Below are 17,252 nucleotides of genomic sequence, written 5' to 3'. Positions count from 1 at the left end.
CCCAACTCCAAAGACAGTGCTCTCTATAGGATGCTGGACTTCTGCCTACCATTGTCAGGGTTGACATCCCGGGGAAACAGAGCAGTCACTACAGACTTGCCAGAGGTTTCCCCAGGTATTATTCCCAGGTTCCCAATGGCTTGAATTGGTCAAACCTATCAGGATGAGAGTGAGCCTAGGCTCATGCTGTCAGCCTCACTGTATCCAGTGAATGGAGACTTTCTCCTCTGAGACACACACATCAGAGTTAGACTCTCCATCCCACGTATTTCAGAATTCAGTGGAGTGCAGGCTAGCAGGGATCCAGGCCCTGTTCTCACCTTCACCTATTTTCCCTGCTTCCAGGAACCCCCAAATTTGCATTCCATGTTACAGTCACATCAAACTATTTACAGATCCCAAGCTTGCCTGAAAGTTCCTTACCTCATGCCTTTAACAATTATTATGGTAGGCCAGGCGCAGTGGCTTGAGCCTGTAATTCTAGCACTTTGGGAGGCTGAGGCGGGTGGAACACTTGAGCTCAGGAGTTTGAGACCAGCCTGGGCAACATGGCAAAATCTCGTCACCACAGAACAATACAAAAATTAGGCTGGGTGCAGTTTTTGGGAGGCTGAGGCGGGCGGATCACCTGAGGTCAGGAGTTCGAGACCAGCCTGGCCAACATGGTGAAACTCCACCTCCACTAAAAATACAAAAATTAGCCAGGTGTGGTGGTGCACATCTGTAATCCCAGCTACCTGGGAGGCTGAGGCACAAGAATTGCTTGAACCCGGGAGGCAGAGATTGCAGTGAGCCAAAATTGTGCCACCGCATTCCAGCCTGGGTGACAAAGTGAGACCCTGTCTCAAAAAAAAAAAAAGTTAATTGTGACAGTTATGATAATAATAACAATGGTGATTGCTTTCTCCTGGGCCCTATCCATATTAGGTTCTATATATTAGCTATTTCATTTACCCCTCACCATAACCTATTGAAGTTATTATTATCCATTCCATTTCACAGATGAACAAACTGAGGCTCAGAGTGGCCAAGTGCTTGGGCTCTGGAGTCAGACAATCTAGGTACATATTCAGCTCCACCGCTGTCTAATCAGTGTGACCTTGGACAAATCTCATCTCTCTTCCAGCTGCAGTATCTTAACGCATGACACTGGGCCACGATAAACCTGCTTCATGGGCCTGCGCACATTTGGCGCCTGCTTAGTACTTTATAAATGTTCAGAATTGTTAATGCTCATTTTATAAGCAGCTCAGCTCTGCCTGCTTCCAAACCCTTTTCCTGCTTCTCCTCAAGGTCATAGTTCAGGACCCAGTGGTTTCCCACCTACTTCTCAGTCCCCACAGCAAGGTGGACATTAGTTCCCTTCCTTTAGGAATGAAGGCACTGGCGCTCGGGTAAGCTTAGAGAGCAGTCCAGGGAGTACTGCTGAAATGGCACCATCTCAGCACCCCCAGCTCCGAGAACTGGGCCTGGCCAAGAGAAGGCTCAAGGCATCTTTGTTAAAGAATTGGCGAGCTGGGTGTGGTGGTTTATGCCTGTAATCCCCACACTTTGGGAGGCGGAGGCAGGGAGGATCCCTTGAACCCAGGAGAAACAGGCCAGCCAGGGCAACACAGGGAGACCCACCTCTACAAAAATCTATAAAAATTAGCTGAGCATGGTGGTGCATACCCGTGGTCCCAGCAACTCGGGAGGCTGAGGTGGGAGGATCGCTTGAGCCCAGGAATTTGAGGCTGCAGTGAGCTATCGCATCACTGCGCTACCTAGCCTGGCCAACAGAGCAAAATCCTGTCCTAGACAAAAAAAAAAAAAAAAAAAAAAAAAAAAAGAAATGGAACAACTGGCTCCTAATCAGGTAACTCAGCACTGAGTATGATGTGAGCATACCCCAACCCCCCTATAGCTGGAGGTGGAGGTGGAAAGACAATGGAAGCTTTTGATGTGACCCTTTTGATACCCTGCTAGAGGACAGCAGAAAGATACTTGAGAGAACGTTGTCTATCTTCCCGAGAAATTTCTGGCTGAATGTCAAGTTAATGATAGGATGGGCTTCTGGGCCAGGGGAGCAAGGCAGAGGGAAGGAGAGTATCAGTTTCCTAGGCGCGTCCTGTTACAGGGAGAAAAACACAGTATTTTCCATTGTAGACCAGGGGAAAGATGAGGTCTCCCATAATACCTGAAACTGGAATTACGGCGAAGAGCTTTTTATGTGGGAATTTCTGTACTAAATTTAAAGTCCTTGGAGAACCGCTTAGGGCAGCACCGACAGCCCGCACCCTCCCCTCACCCCGCTTTATTTTTCCTCTGGCACAGCACTTAGCACCATCAGACCCATCAGATATTTACGGCCTGTTCCCGCTGCCCCTCCCGGGCAGGGATTTTGTTTTGGTTCGCAGCTGCAGCTCCAGGGCCTAGAACAGCCCGGGCACTTAGTAGGCCCGGTAAGTATCTGCGGGAGGGCTGAATGGGTGCGTGGACAGCATTTCTCTCATGACCCCGCTGCGAGGTGAGCCAGGCAGGGGCTGTCACCATTCTTGAAGTCCAGGTGAGGGGGAAGCGACTCAGGGATGGGAACCTGGCCGGCCCGAAGGTCTGGAGTCCGGGGTTCGAGCCCGAGCCCTGCCTGACAGGCCGTGACCTTGGGGGTCACCCCTGCGCCTCTCAGGGCCGGGTGTCCTCCTCGCACAATGAGGGCGATGACCCCCAACCGCAGCGCGCTCCGCGGTGACTTGCCCAAGGTCACCACCGTCCCGGGCCCGTGGCGCTCCGGCTCGGGAGGACACGGGCCAGGCGGGCGCGGGGTTCTGGGGTGGGGGCCGGCGCGGGGCGGTCCCGGGGCGCGGCGCGCGCTGACGCCGGGGCCCCGCGATGCGGCGGGGACTGGGCGCGGGGGGAGGCGCGTCGCGAGGCGAGCGTCCTCCTTTTGTGCGAGCGCCGGCGGCTCGGCTTCTCGAAGGTAAACAGCGCTTCCTCTTCCTCCTCGCCGCGCCTCTTCCTTTTATAGTTATTTCTCGCCTGGCACTCGCCTGGGCTGCTGCTGCTGCTGCCGCCGCGGCGGGGGCAGCTCGCAAACCTGTGGCGGTGACGTGAGCCCCGCCAACCCGGAAACGGCGGCGGAGGCACCGGAGGCTCCGAGGCTCCTGCGCTCCCGCGCCGCGCTCCCCTCGCCCGCCCGGGCCGCCAGGTACGTGCGGGGGCTCTGAAGGCGCCGCCGCCCGGCCGGCTCGCGCGCGCGCCCCTGGAGCCGATTTGCCCCCAGAGAGGGCGCGGAGTGCGGGGCGCGCGCGTGATCGGTGCGGGGAGAGGCGGAGGTACCATCCGGGCCCCCGGGCCGGGCGCTGCGGCGGGGGGACAGGGGGCGCCGCCGTGGTGGGGGCGTCCGGGCCGGCGGGCGCGGGGGTCCCGGGGGAGGCGCCTCGAGTGCGCGGGGGGCGGCGGGCGGACGCTAGGGGAGCGCGCAGCGGGGCCGCCGCCCGGGTCCACCCAGCAGCGGAGCCGGCGCCTTGTGCGCCTCGAGGCAGGGGGCGCTCAGGTCGGGGTGGCTGGCCCCGGGCAGACCCTTTCTGCGAGCCAGGTGTCGGTGCGGGGACTGACCCGGGGAGCAGCGCTGGCCCCCGGCCACCTCCCATCAGGGGCTTGGAAGGCCAGTCGCATTCGATTTTGAGGAACTAGAGGGGGGTGAACAAAATCTCCACTGGCCTCAAGACTTCCTCCTGGGGTAGCCACCGGCCTGTGTTTAAAGAGCACTTCCTCTTCGCCTGTTATCTTTTCATCATCTTTCTTTTTAAATGGAAGTTCAGTGTTAGCGGGTGGGTGCCCTTGCAGCCTGCAGGGCTTTCCTGGGGCTGTGTACACACACTGGGGGTGGGAGAAATCTGTGTGTCCTTTGAAACGTGTGTCCTGTGTCAGGAGTGGAAGGAAGGGGGAATCGAGGTCTTACCATGCTGGAGGTACTTGGGGTGTGCCTTTGCTACCCACCCTGCTGCAAGAGGTGGAGGGGTGCGGAGGGATAGAGTGGGAAGCCGGGGCTGCGGGGGAGTGTCACGTGCACTTTGCACCTATGTTTAATTCCTGGCTCTGCCGCTTACTAGCTGTGTGACCTTGGGCAAGTCGCTTACCCTCTCTGAGTCTTAGGGTCCCGTCTGTGAAATGGGCTGCTGCGAGTGGGGCCTTGAGAAAACGAGCGTAGATTTCCTGGCCTGGAGGGGGCGCAGTGATAGAAAGTGTCATTGCCAGTCACCTTGAATTTCTGCATCCCCAGCACCTAGAAAGGGTGCCTTGGAGCACGTGGGAAGCACCCCATAGATAATTGTGAGATGAACGGGTGGGTGGTGAATTTTGAGAGGTGAGTTGGTGTGCTTCCACATTTTAGCTTCCTTGCCCTGTAACATCCATCCACGATCCCCAGGGAGCAATTTTGCTATCTGGTTTGGATGGACTCCTCCCCTCTCTGAGAAAGACCATCTTGTGAAAATACTGACTCCCTTGTGAGAAAGGGCTTAAACTCTGACTTTGAGACTCTCCCATTCTTGGAAGATTGCACTGGGGAAAAATAAAAAGAAGGCGTCATTTTGATTGCCACTGCCAGGTGACTGGCTGAGGCCAACAGCCAAGACTGAGCCAGGGCTGACGGCTGGGATGGTTTCCCAGGCCTGGGGTTCCTGTAATATGGGGGAAGCCCGGAAGAGGTGGCTTTTCTACCTTGGTCGGCATGCAGAAGTGGTCAGCTGGCCTGAGTTTTCTTCCTGAGGAGGCACATTGGAATTTGCACTCTAGATCCTTGCTGGGCTCACAGCACGGAGAAGGGCAGAGTGTGTGATGCAGGAGGCTGAAGTGGGTTCTAGCACAGGGAGACTTGGAAATGGTTTTCAGATAAAGGCGGATATATGTTTCTGCCCTTCACTTTGGGAGATTTTCAAGTAATTTTGCTCTTTCTGACAGCCATCCCTTCTCCTTTCTCAGCTCCCAAAGTCTTCTGTGTGCCTCTCTTAGGATCCTTAGCTATGTGGGTCCCCCAACTCCCGACCCCCGTAAGTGCTACTATTATTTTTAAGAGACAGCGCAGACCCTTCTGTGCAGCAACATGCTGCAGTTTGAGCATGTGCAGATTCATTTTGTTTGTGTTTTGACAGGGTCTCACGGTATTGCTGAGGTTGAAGTAGTGCAGAAGTAGCGTGATCATGTCTTACTGCAGCCTTGACCTCTCAGGCTCAAGCCATCCTCCTACCTCAGCCTCCCAAGTAGCTGGGACCACAGGTGTGCACCACCATGCCCAACTAATTTTTTAATGTTTTGTAGAGATGGGGTCTCTCTATGTTGCCCAAACTCCTGGGTTCAAGGGATCCTCCCTGCCTTAGCCTCCCAAAGTGCTGGGATTACAGGTGTGAGCCACTGTGCCTGGCCCAGATTCATTTTTAATGACTGAACTGTGGAGTGGCCAGGGTTACCTGTAAAGGAGAGCTAGGGTTCTCGTTTTCCTGAGACTTAGAGAGAGTGCAGGACTTGGCTCAAGACCTTCAGTCAGGAAGGGGCAGATTGAGGGTCCTCGCCTAAGTCTTCGGCCTGCAGAGCTCACTTTTCTTCTTGCAGACGCTGAGTGGTCTTCGTGCTTCCTCTGGCACCTGACCTGCTGCCTGGCACATGCAGGAAACAGTACGTGTCTTTTGACAGAATGGGCAGAAGAATGATGGGTTCCCCTTTGCTCTTTGAGGATGTACATTCTTTTTCCATCTCAAGGTCAGCGCACTGGCCTGCAGTTGACCTTGAAATGGTTGTCCCGTGATTCCTCCCTATGTGGAATCCTGGTCCCTGACAGCTCTTATATCAGGATCCAGAGACCCATGCACAGGAAGCACAGGAAGGACGCCCGAGGGACGCGGGTGCCAGGAGGTTGTGGCCTCACCCGTGCTCAGCATTACTGCCATCTCGTTAATTGAAGAGACCGCGATTCATGTGGCTTTGGCGGTCTGGGACTTGGCTGTCTTCAGCGAAATCGTCCACCACTGAGCATTGTAAAAGAAGTGTTGTATAGCTGAAAATTCAGATTTTAAGTATGAATTTTATCAGATACACCTTCATTATCTCTTGGCTGTGCAGCCTTCTAGAGGTCACTACACTCTTGGAACCCTCTTTTCCTCATCTCTAAACAGGCAAAAGAATCCCCGTTGGTCTCCCAGGGCTCCTGAGTAAGAGAGTAAGATCCAAATTCATGCCTTGGTTTTCTTTCTCACTGCTTGTGTGCATGGAACCAAGTTTGTTCCGTTCTTGGAGCCTCAGTGTTCTCATCTGTGAAATGGGCGCATATGTCATGGAGTTGTGTTGCTCCTGGCAGTGGCGTAAGCGAAGCCCTTAGCATAGGCCCCTGTTCCCATTGCACACCCCGTGTAATAGTGATCACCATCCATGATTATTGTTATCATCGTCAACAACAGTAATAATCACTGTTTCCTCAGCAAGCGTATAGGCATCTCAAAGGCCAGATTCATCCCTCTGTTTTAGCTTGAATTGGAGCTTCTTGAAAGAAAGAAATTCGGGTGGGAGGAGTGAAGGATTGATTGTTTTTTTTTCTCTTCCCTAATGGGGATACTTGATAAAGGCCTGTTGAAGACAGATGCCTTGTGATCTTGTTTTTCATCCTTCTCTGGGCTCTCAAATGGATCAGGTCCTTTTGCTTCAGTAGAACTTTGGCAATTAAGTCTTTGATAGTCTTAAAACGGGTGATTGGCCTCACCAGGCTGAAAGAAAGGCAACTTCGTTAGCCTAGGATGCATGAGGTTAAGAGCAATATTGTTTTTTCCTCCCCTCCTTTTCTCCTTCTAGAGGCAGTGAAGGTTTTGGGGCCCTATAGCCTGGGTTCACATCCTGGCTCTGCCACTCACTAGCTCTGTGCCCTTGGCCAAGATACTTCCTTTCTCTTTGTCTTTCTCTTCATCTTTCAAATGAGGACTAACAGTCGCCACCTGGAAGTGTTGCTGTGACGATCAACCCAGAGGTTGTATGGAAAGTGCCCAGCAGAGAGCATGACACCTAGTAGGTGCTCAGCAATGTCTGTTTCTTCCCTCAGCCCCTGGTGCTCTTTCTGTCCCTCCCCTGGTCCCATCATCTGTCCCCACATCCAATATCTTGCCCTCCCCTGACAGAGCTTCAGTTTCCTTTGGGAATAGAGCCCTTGGCTGGCAGGTCATTCCTACATTAAACTTGGAGCCTCCAAGCTTTATGAAGTCCAAGTGTGCTATTTTAAACCAATTGTGGACTTTTGTGTGACGCTTCCGCTGAATGGAAAGATAATTGTACCAGAGCTTGTCGAGAAGAGTAAATGGACGAGTCATGGAGCTTACATTCTGTCCCATTGATTTTTTTTTTCCTTCTTTTGGAGGACTTACTAGCTGCCATCTGCTCCTTGAACATCGTGTTCATAAATATATAAATAATCGAAGTTGATGAGGAGGTTTGCTTAAAGAAGTGTTGCTGAGAGTGATTTTTATAAATATTTAAGATAATCTGAAATCATTAAAGGAATTGCGGGGTTTATTAAAAAACTGAAGACGTGTTTTGGAAAGGATCCTTTTCTTTACAAGCTGAATAAATGTCAAGAGTAGAGAAATGAGGGAAGAGAGCCTTCTGAGCGTGGACATGGGATCCGTGCAGGTGAGTGGGCAGCCAGTCTGTCTGACTTTGCCAGGCCTCAGCGTTTTTTTTTGTTTTTTTTTTTTTAATTATTTTTATTTTTGAGACGGAGTCTCGCTCTTTCGCCCAGGCTGGAGTGCAGTGGTGCGATCTCGGCTCACTGCAAGCTCCGCCTCCCGGGTTCATGTCATTCTCCTGCCTCAGCCTCCCGAGTAGCTGGGACTACAGGCACCCGCCACCATGCCCGGCTAATTTTTTTTTTTTTTGTATTTTTAGTATAGATGGGGTTTCACCGTGTTTGCTAGGATGGTCTCAATCTCCTGACCTTGTGATCTGACCGCCTCGGCCTCCCAAAGTGCTGGGATTACAGGCGTGAGCCACCATTCCTGGCCTAATTTTTATTTTTTGAGATGGAGTCTTGCTTTGTTGCCCAGGTTAGAGTACAATGGCATGATCTCGGCTCACTGCAACCTCTGCCTCCGGGTTCAAGCGATTCTCCTGCCCCAGCCTCCCGAGTAGCTGGGATTACAGGCGCGTACCACCACACCAGGCTAATTTTTGTATTTTTAGTAGAGACAGGGTTTCTCCATATTGGCCAGGCTGGTCTCAAACTCCTGATCTCAGGTGATCCACCCGCCTCAGCCTCCCAACGTGCTGGGATTACAGGTGTGAGCCATTGTGCCTGGCCGCCTCAGCATTCTTGAAAGCTTCCTGGGCTTCCTTGAGGGTCGGAGAGGGCCAGTGAGTAATGTGTGCCAGGAGGCCCCCCGGGGAGCACACATTTCAGATTCTGCTTGTGAGAGTCAGTGGCGGGCTTCTAGAAGGTTCCTAAGGCAGATCTCTTTTGGTTAATGACAGGCTATGTTTTAGTGAGACCTGCTAAGGCCTGCAGTTCTGTAGGCTTCTCGGTGGTAGAAGCAAGGGAGGGAGGAGTTGGAAGAGAACTTTCTGAACTTGAGTGTGCTGCGCATCACGTGGGGATTCCCTTGGAGGTTCTGAGCAGGGGCTGGGGCAGGCCGAGATGCTGCATTTTGAACACTTTTGCACATGATGTGATGCCTCTGGATAGTAGACCATACTTTGAGTGCAGTGGGCCAGGAGATCATCCAACCTGACCCGCTCCCCTGCATTCATTCAGGAGCCACGCTGACGCTGATGGTGCAAATCTGTACATGGCCCTGGAGGTTCCCAAGGTAGCTTAGTGGAGGAGGCAGGCATGCGAAAACACATATGACAAAGTGACGAAGGCCTAGGATGGACCTCAGGACAGGTGACAGTGGGAATAGGAAGGGGTGGGAGAGAGACCACCTTTGTCTGCCAGCAGGTGCTGAATAAGCCGAGGAAGGCCTAGATGCTGTGAGCCATTGAGATGGGGCTGCCTTCAGGGAGCAGGGGAGGAGAGGCAGTGTGAGCTGAACAGCTCCTCCACTTAATGGTGTCCTGTAAGGACTGAGCCGAAACCCCATACTCAAGAGTTTCAGGCCTAAGCATCCAGTACTCTAATTTTAACACACAAGGGAACTGGAACCCCCTGGGGGGAAGCATCTTGACCAAGAGGCACAGTCAGGACTGGAACCTAGGCCTCTGGCTCCTGAGCCTGGTTTTTGCTCACTGCTCCACAGTGCCACCCTCTGCATCCACTGCTATGTTTAGCAGTAAGGCTGTGAGAGCAGGAGGATGCTGAGGACTTTCCCTAGTTCAAAATGTACCTCTGCCCTTGACCTTCCTTCAGCAGGGGACTAGGCACTTAAATCCACAGTGAAAAAGAAGGCCCAACGTGGGAAAAGTGACAGCTTTGAAATCAACATAAACCATGCCAGAGACTAATCCTCTTTCTGTCTTTTCCCCCTCCCGGCACCAGCATCCTTTGATAAGAAGGTGGGGGAAGGACAGTGAGGGCCCCGTTGTGCAGAGGAGTTAAGGATGGGAAAGGCTTGGGCGGTAGGAGGAAGAAAAGCTCCATTCTTTTCCTCATCTGCCTAATAGAGTCTCCTGCACTGGCTCTGTCTGGCCGCTTTAAGCTCTTCAGAATTTACATCCAGTGCTCACTCAACAAAGCCTATTGCATGGCAGGGCTGATGGAGCCCTGGCCCTGCTTCTCAGCGCTGCATGACCTTGGGCAAATCACATCCCACTGCAGAACCAGAATTGTCATTGATGAAGCTGGGCTACTATCACCTGCTTCCCTGGAATGTTTAGAGGATTGAGTGGGATAATGTGTATCGAAGCATCTAGCATAGTCTAGCAGAAAGCCTCCATATACAGGTCCTTCTCCCATGGGGCACAGTCACAGGTGGGTGAGAGCTATATGATTTGTCCAGGGCTATCCTTCTGGCAGAGATGGGATCTGAATTTAATGCAGGGGGACAGTTTTTCATGATGCTTTTGGGCCGGGCGCAGTGGCTCACACCTGTAATCCCAGCGCTTTGGAAGGCCGAGGCGGGTGGATCACCTGAGGTCAGGAGTTCAAGACCAGCCTGGCCAACATGGTGAAACCCCGTCTCTACTAAAAATACAAAAATTAGCTGGGCGTGGTGGCTGGCACCTGTAATTCCAGCTACTTGGGAGGCTGAGGCAGGAGAATTGCTTAAACCTGGGAGGCAGAGGTTGCAATGAGCCAAAATTGTGCCATTGCGCTCCAGCCTGGGTGACAAGAGGGAAACTCTGTTCTGTCTCAAAAAAAAAAAAAAAAAAAAAACAAGAAGATGCTTTTGAACTCAGGTGGCTTTATGAAAAATGAAACACTTTGCCAAGTTAGTGGTTGGCACCTTTGAAAAAGGACAGTGGCAGGTTGAGAAGCAAGGATCTTGGAGCCAAGGAGATCTTTGATTCAGACCCGACTCCCTGACTGTGAGTCTTTTGCACATTGCATAACCTCTCTTGGCATCTCAGTGTCTGTTTTCCAGCTTGTTGTGGCTCTTAGGTCAGAAGATGTCTGAATATGCCTGACATAGGGTCTAGCATCAGTGGGTGCTCAGTAATTTGAGTCCCTGGTCTACAGAGCCTCAGTGCTGGGACTCAGGGAGAGGAACATGTAGACTAAGGGAAGTTTCTTTACCAGCCCCAGCTTTGCTCAAAACCAGAGTTGAAGTAGAATGCAGAAGACAACGTGGAAGTGAAACTTGGGCAATAACTTCCTAAAATGTCTGCTTTGCTCCCCTGAACTCTGGTTTTGTGTCTTGCCCTCTGCTTCTGGGACACCAGAGACCAACCAGTGTGTAGACAGATCAAACAGGCTTGCAAATGAAGGAATCAAATGGAGATTTCTATGTTTTCTGAAAAGTGGTATTTTACAGTCATTCCTAAACATGCCTTCATAACTCTCAAGTTTTCAGGTCTTGAGGGAGGAGTGAGATTCATCCTGCCATTCAACAACAGAACAGTCACTGAGTGTGCGCCTCCTGTGTGCTAGGCCCCGTGATGGATCCACGTGGGGAATGATAGTGTGCACCCCACAGTCACCCCACACATGTCCCTGAGGTCTGAGCAGCTTGGAGAATGAAGGAGTTTGGGTTTATTTCTTTGGGTTAACTTAAACTCAGCCCTTCTAGGCCCATTCTTCTCACTCAGGAATTGGATAAGCTTTTCTGAGGGGTTTGGAATGGGACGGCAGGGAGTGTCACCAGACACCATGAATGACAGGCCAGCAGGTTGATGGTGGCGAGTGGAGCAGGAGCTAGGGAGTGAGGTCACATTTCTGGACTATGTGTGCAGGCAGCTATGGACATGGCAGAAAGCCCCTCTATTTATTTATTTATTTAGAGACAGAGTCTCACTCTGTCATCCAGGCTGGAGTGCAGTGGCACGATCTCAGCTCACTGCAACCTCCACCTCCCAGGTTCAAGCAATTCTCCTGCCTCAGCCTCCTGAGTAGCTAGGACTACAGGCGCCCGCAACCATACCTGGCTAATTTTTGTACTTTTAGTAGAGATGGGGTTTCACCATGTTGGACAGGCTGGTCTTGAACACCTGACCTCAGATGATCTGGCCGCCTCGGCCTCCTAAAGTGCTGGGATTACAGGCGTGAGCCACCATGCCTGGCCTGAAAGCCCCTCTTAACAGGGCTCCCATCAGGATCACGTTGTGGGTTTCTGTGATTTTTTGGTCTCCTTTATGGCAATATTAACTTTCTTTTATGGCGCATGGAACAGGTGTCCTGTACTTTGTTGTTGTTGTTGTTGTTGTTTTTGGAGATGGAGTTTCGCTCTTGTTGCCCAGGCTGGAGTGCAATGGTGCAATCTCAGCTCAGCACAACCTCCGCCTCCCAGGTTCAAGCAATTCTCCTGCCTTAGCCTCCCAAGTAGCTGGGATTATAGGCCTGTGCCACCAAGCCCAGCTAATTTTGTATTTTTAGTAGCAACAGAGTTTCACCATGTTGGGCAGGCTGGTCTCGAACTCCTGACCTCAGGCGATCCACCTGCCTGGGCCTCCCAAAGTGCTGGGATTACAGGCGTGAGCCACTGCGCCCGGCTGTGTCATATACTTTGAATATTTTATTTCTTACTTGCATGGTAACTCTGTGAAGGCAGGTAATATTATTCCCATTTTACAGATGAGGCAACTGAGAAAACCTGGAGGCTGATAAAAAGCAGAGCTGGAATTCAAACATACCAGGCCAGCTTCAGTGCCCACCTCCTGTTTTCACTACCTCCTTTGGGGTGAACCTCGAATGTAACTGGAAAAGTCTATGAATGGAGTTGTGTAGCCGAGAGCAGACACTGCTCCTGCTGGACCCTGCTGGGAGAGGGCGGTGGTTTTCTCATGGGCATCTCATGACGACGGGCATCTCAACAGCCCTCAGGGCCAAGAACCACCTACTGCAAACTCGTCAGCCAAGGAAGCTCAGAATTTATAATTGCGGTTGTAAGTAGATTACTTGAGCTAATGTGAGCAGTGAGGTTTTTGGTAAAGTTAGTGTGAAACTGACTCATACTAATAATCTACCTCTTGATGCATTTGGTGTTGCGATTTGTAGCACTTTGCATTGTCTGCATACATGCATCCCCACAAGAAAAGATTTGGGGGAAAGAAAGGTCCTGAGACCATACACTCTGGGGGATTGAATTTGAAAGGAAAATTTCAATGTTTGGATGCTCGTCTGTGTAGACTTGAGCAAATGAGGTGCACATAGGATTTATATCTCTGCTTTCAAGTCTCCCCACCCATTTTCTATATGTGACCTTGCCAGCATACTCTATGCACGTGTTCCCTCTTCTGCCGGATTTCTTTAATCTGCTCATACCTTGGGTGTGCTTACGCTTCCTGGGTGGGAGGGTCCAGCTATATATATATATCTAATTTGTGTTTTTAGTAGAGACGGGGTTTTACCATGTTGGCCAGGCTGAGCTCGAACTCCTGACCTCAGGTGATCCACCTGCCTCGGCCTCCCACATAAATAAATAAATATATATTTATTTTATTTTATTTTTTGAGATGAGAGTCTTGCTACGTTGCTCAAGCTGGACTCACTCTCCTGGGTTCAAGTGATCTTCCCACTTCAGCCTCCCAGTTAGATGGGACTATAGGTACACACCACTGTACCCGGCAAGCCAGATTCTTTTTTTTCTTTTGAGACAGAGTGTCGCTTTGTCACCCAAGCTGGAGTACAGTGGCGTGATCTCAGCTCACTGCAACCTCTGCTTCCTGGGTTCAAGTGATTCTCATACCTCAGCCTCCCGAGTAGCTGGAATCACAGGTGTGGACCACCACACCTGGCTAATTTTTGTATTTTTAATAGAGACAGGATTTTACCATGTTGGCCAGGTGAGTCTCAAACTCCTGACCTCAAATGATCTGCCTGCCTCGCCCTCCCAAAGTGCTGGGATTACAGTTGTGAGCTACCGTGCCCAGCCTGGAGTCATATTTTTAATGAGCATTCTAAGTGATTCTGATGCAGAAGTCCCTGTCACTGGGTTAGAGAAATCCCTATTAGGGGTAATTTGCCCGTTGTCATCTATTCTGAGTGTGTTGGGCATGGGGTGGCTGGTGTGAGATGGAAAGGACAGTGGAGATCACCTAGTCCCATCTTTTCCAGCCTTTACATTTTTTTTTTTTTTTTTAAGAGATGAGGTCTCACTATGTTACCCAGGTTGGTCTTGAACTCTTGAGCTCAAGTGATCCTCCTGCCTCGGCCTCCCAAAGTGCTGGAATTACAGGTTCCCAGCTTTTAATTTTTAAGGCACAGATGGAGCTGTGAAAGAGGAAGCATCTCCCAGCTAGAGGTGACCCACCCGGGGACCCCATCACCCTAGATGCTGAGGAGGTCAGTATCTCACACAGTGTAACCTCTTGTTAGAATCTTGCATTTGGGGCTCTGATTCCAGTCGAAGGTGGAAGACTGTTCAGAGGCAGTGGAAGCCCAGAGAGGTGATGTGTGTTATCCAGTGTCACACAGGAGTGTGACAATCATCTAGGCCACTCTTCATTTAAAGAAGGAGGGACCAGGCCAGGCACGTGAAAGCCCGCTAAGGGACCTAGCAGTGAGGAGGGTGAGTTCTCTTGACCAGATAGCCTGTCCCTGGGAGGCGGGTTGTGAAGCCACAAGGCCCTGCCCTGGCACCCACCAGCCTGGGTCCTGGTTTCCTGTTCTGATCTGAGCTGGGCTGATTTTCTGCTAGTTCCTAACAGACAGACACATGCCCCCAAGACCTAAAAGCACCAAAGGAGAAGAAACTCTGCTCAATAGAGTCACATCTTCATGGTGAAGTTCAGAAGTCAGCACAGTAGGCAAAAAAAATAAAAAATAAAAAATTCTGTGAAGTTCAGAAGTCAGCACAGTAGGCAAAAAATAAAAAATAAAAAATTCCTGGCCAGCCACGGTGCCTCATGCCTGTAATCCCAGCACTTTGGTAGGCTGAGGCAGGCGGATCACGAGGTCAGGAATTTGAGAACAGCCTGATCAACATGGTGAAGCCTTGTCTCTACTAAAAATACAAAAATTAGCCGGGTGTGGTGGCACGTGCCTGTAATCCCAGCTACTTGGGAGGCTGAGGCAGGAGAAACGCTTGAACCGGGGAGGCAGAGGTTGCAGTGAGCCGAGATTGTGCCACTGCACTCCAGCCTGGGCAACAAAGCGAGACTCCATCTCAAAAAAAAAAAAAAAAAAAATTCCTTACAATCTCCCGAGTTGCTGCTGAAGGTTGGTTTTCCATGCACTGGTTTTGTGTGTGTCATGCTGTACAGGAACATCAGTGAGTCAATGCATAAAAGAAACTGCAGTAGACAATATATCATAAAGTACAATGCACGATATACAAAAAATAGGAAACAGAGTGCTATAGCTCTTTTAGAATTTGTCCAGCAGGCTTTCTAGTTTTCCCACACTAAAAAACAAAAACAAAAACAAAAAAACCCGTAGAAACAAATACAAATAAATACAATAGGCAAGATACACTTTTATATTATTTAAAGTTTTTAAAATGAAACAAGAAAAGCATTTGGCCCTTTGAGTATAGCTGAATTGGGCTCAGTGAAATGAGGGTATGGCTGGGTGGCACATGCCTGCCGTCCCAGCTACTCAGGAGGCTCAGGTGGGAGGATTGGCTGAGCCCAGGAGTTTGAGACCAACCTGGGCAACATAGGGAGACCCCTGTCTCTAAACAAAAAATAAAAAAGAAAATGAGGGTACAGAGGAATCCCATTGATTTGATGCACTGAGGGCATCTTCGGAATATGCGAAGTTGTCTTGATACCCAGTGGGGGTGTTACCTGTGTATGTGTGATTATCTCAGGGTCTCTCATGCTTGAGTGTGATAACCTTGGAGAGAGTTTCTGGATGTCTAGTTGTCTGCTGTGAGAGACAGAGTGGACAGAGGGAGACAGCCTTTCTTGACCTGGTGAGGCCAAAATAAATAAATAGATAAATAAATAAAGCAGAGTCTCTTTGGTTACCATAGCGCCTAGATTTAGGCCCCTTCTGACTTTGTCATTGTTCCTGCACATCTCAAATCTGCAGTTGAAGGCCCCATCCAGGAGTTGATCTGAAAGGGCTTCGGCCTCCTGGGCCTTTGGATTTGATCCCATAGTCCTTAAGGCCCTGCCTGAGGGGACCTGTCTCAGAATAAATGAGGAATAAACGAGGTATGACCTTTGAACGTCCCCCACTGTCCCCCATGATCATTGTGGTTGGAAAATGCTTCTCTATCGATAAACTCATCATTGTCCCAACACCCTGGACACCTAAAACCAAAAGAAGAGGAACCTGATCTTTCGTTTTCCCTGATCATCCCCAAATAACTGCTGGGTGAGGAGGGAGCATTTGATTCCACCTTGGAGCTTATTCTCGAATGCATTATGGAGCTCTCATTCAGCAGGGCAGAGCTGAAAAGCACCTGAGATTGTGCAGCTAATGTGCAGAGACCAGAATGTTCCATAAGAACTCACTCCAGAGAAAACCCAACAGGTGTCCCTGACCCTGCCCTGTGATGCCTGTGAAAGGTGTCACCCCAGTGAAGGTGCATGCATTTTCTTGCTGGTGGCCAACCAGGTCTTTGAGTGACCCTTCTGGACAACTGTTGCAATTGATGTCAAGAGCCATGAACATCTTCATAACCTTTGACCCAGGGAACCCGCTTTGGGAATCTTTCCTAAGAAAAACAGTGAAAAATATGGACAAAATGTTGCATAAAGATTTTTAGCTCAGCTTTATGTTGTTGTTGTTAAGACAGGGTCTCACTCTGTCAGCTAGGCTGGAGTGTAGTGGCACGATCATGACGCAGCCTTGACCTCCAGGGTTCAAGCAATCCTCCCACCTCAGCCTCCCGAGTACCTCAGTTTTCAATTCAATTGGGAACAGCAGTGGTTCCTTAATTTGATTCCATAGGCTTCCTCAGAATCCTCTGGAGTAACTACAGATACTCACATAGATTGGCAAGTGCCATCTCTAGAGGCAGAAGCTGGGACCACAGGTGCCTGCCACCACACCTGGCTCATTTTTTTATTTTTAGTAGAGATAAAGTCTTGCTGTGTTGCCCACACTGGTCTCAAATTCAAGCTCAAGCCACCCTCCCCGCTTGGCTTCCCAAAGTGTTGGGATTACAGGTGTGGGCCACCGCACCTGGCTAGCTCAGCTTTTTACAGTAACAAAATAAATTGGAAATAATCTAAGTGTCTGACAGTAACCACATACTTAAATCAGTTATGCTTTAGCCACATGGTGGAATATTACACGGCCCCTCAAAGTCAGGGCCATGGAGGCTGTGAGGAGACTTAGAAAACCATCTGTCATTTATAGGAAACAAGACTTTGAGGAAATAGACGAAAATGGTGTCAGAGGTTGTGTTAGGGAGATAAGAATATGGAGATATTCTTTCCCTTTCTCTCGTTTGCACATTTTTTTGTAATGTGATTATGTTACTTTTATTGTAAGAAAACCTTCCTTTCTCCCTTTCTTTTTTCGTCTCCACTAAGAGTCTCCTCTTCTTTTCTTCTCTTGTTGCCCAGGTTGGAGTGCTGTGGTGTGATCACAGCTCACTGCAGCCTCGACCTCCCTGGCTCAGGTGATCCTCCTGCCTCAGCCTCCTGAGCAGCTGGGACCACAGGTGCATGCCACTACATCTGATTAATTTTTTAATTATTTGTAGAGATGGGGTCTCCCTATGTTACCCAGGCTAATCGAGAACTTCTGG

At 50.3% G+C, this 17,252-nt stretch overlaps 1 protein-coding gene and 1 pseudogene across 7 annotated transcripts in view; both read left to right on the top strand.

Moving 5' to 3' along the window:
• Positions 1-2,881: 2,881 nt before the first annotated feature.
• Positions 2,882-17,252, top strand: part of CYRIB (CYFIP related Rac1 interactor B) — a 177,032-nt gene continuing 162,661 nt past the window's right edge. For 5 of the 7 annotated variants that reach the window (XM_024250510.3, XM_054560835.2, XM_063726271.1 and 2 more), the window contains exon 1: positions 2,906-3,184. The gene's annotated coding sequence lies outside the window, so the exon portion shown is untranslated. Of the gene's footprint in view, positions 3,185-17,252 lie in introns of all 7 variants that reach the window. The other 2 variants (XM_024250511.3, XM_024250507.3) reach the window with 1 other exon arrangement.
• Positions 14,896-14,947, top strand: LOC112134783 (U7 small nuclear RNA; annotated as a pseudogene).

The sequence above is a fragment of the Pongo abelii genome, chromosome 7, assembly GCF_028885655.2.
Source record: "Pongo abelii isolate AG06213 chromosome 7, NHGRI_mPonAbe1-v2.0_pri, whole genome shotgun sequence".
Classification (NCBI taxonomy): Eukaryota; Metazoa; Chordata; class Mammalia; order Primates; family Hominidae; genus Pongo; species Pongo abelii.
The sequence above is the reverse complement of the archived record's forward strand: the minus strand, read 5'-3'. Positions and strand labels throughout refer to the sequence as shown.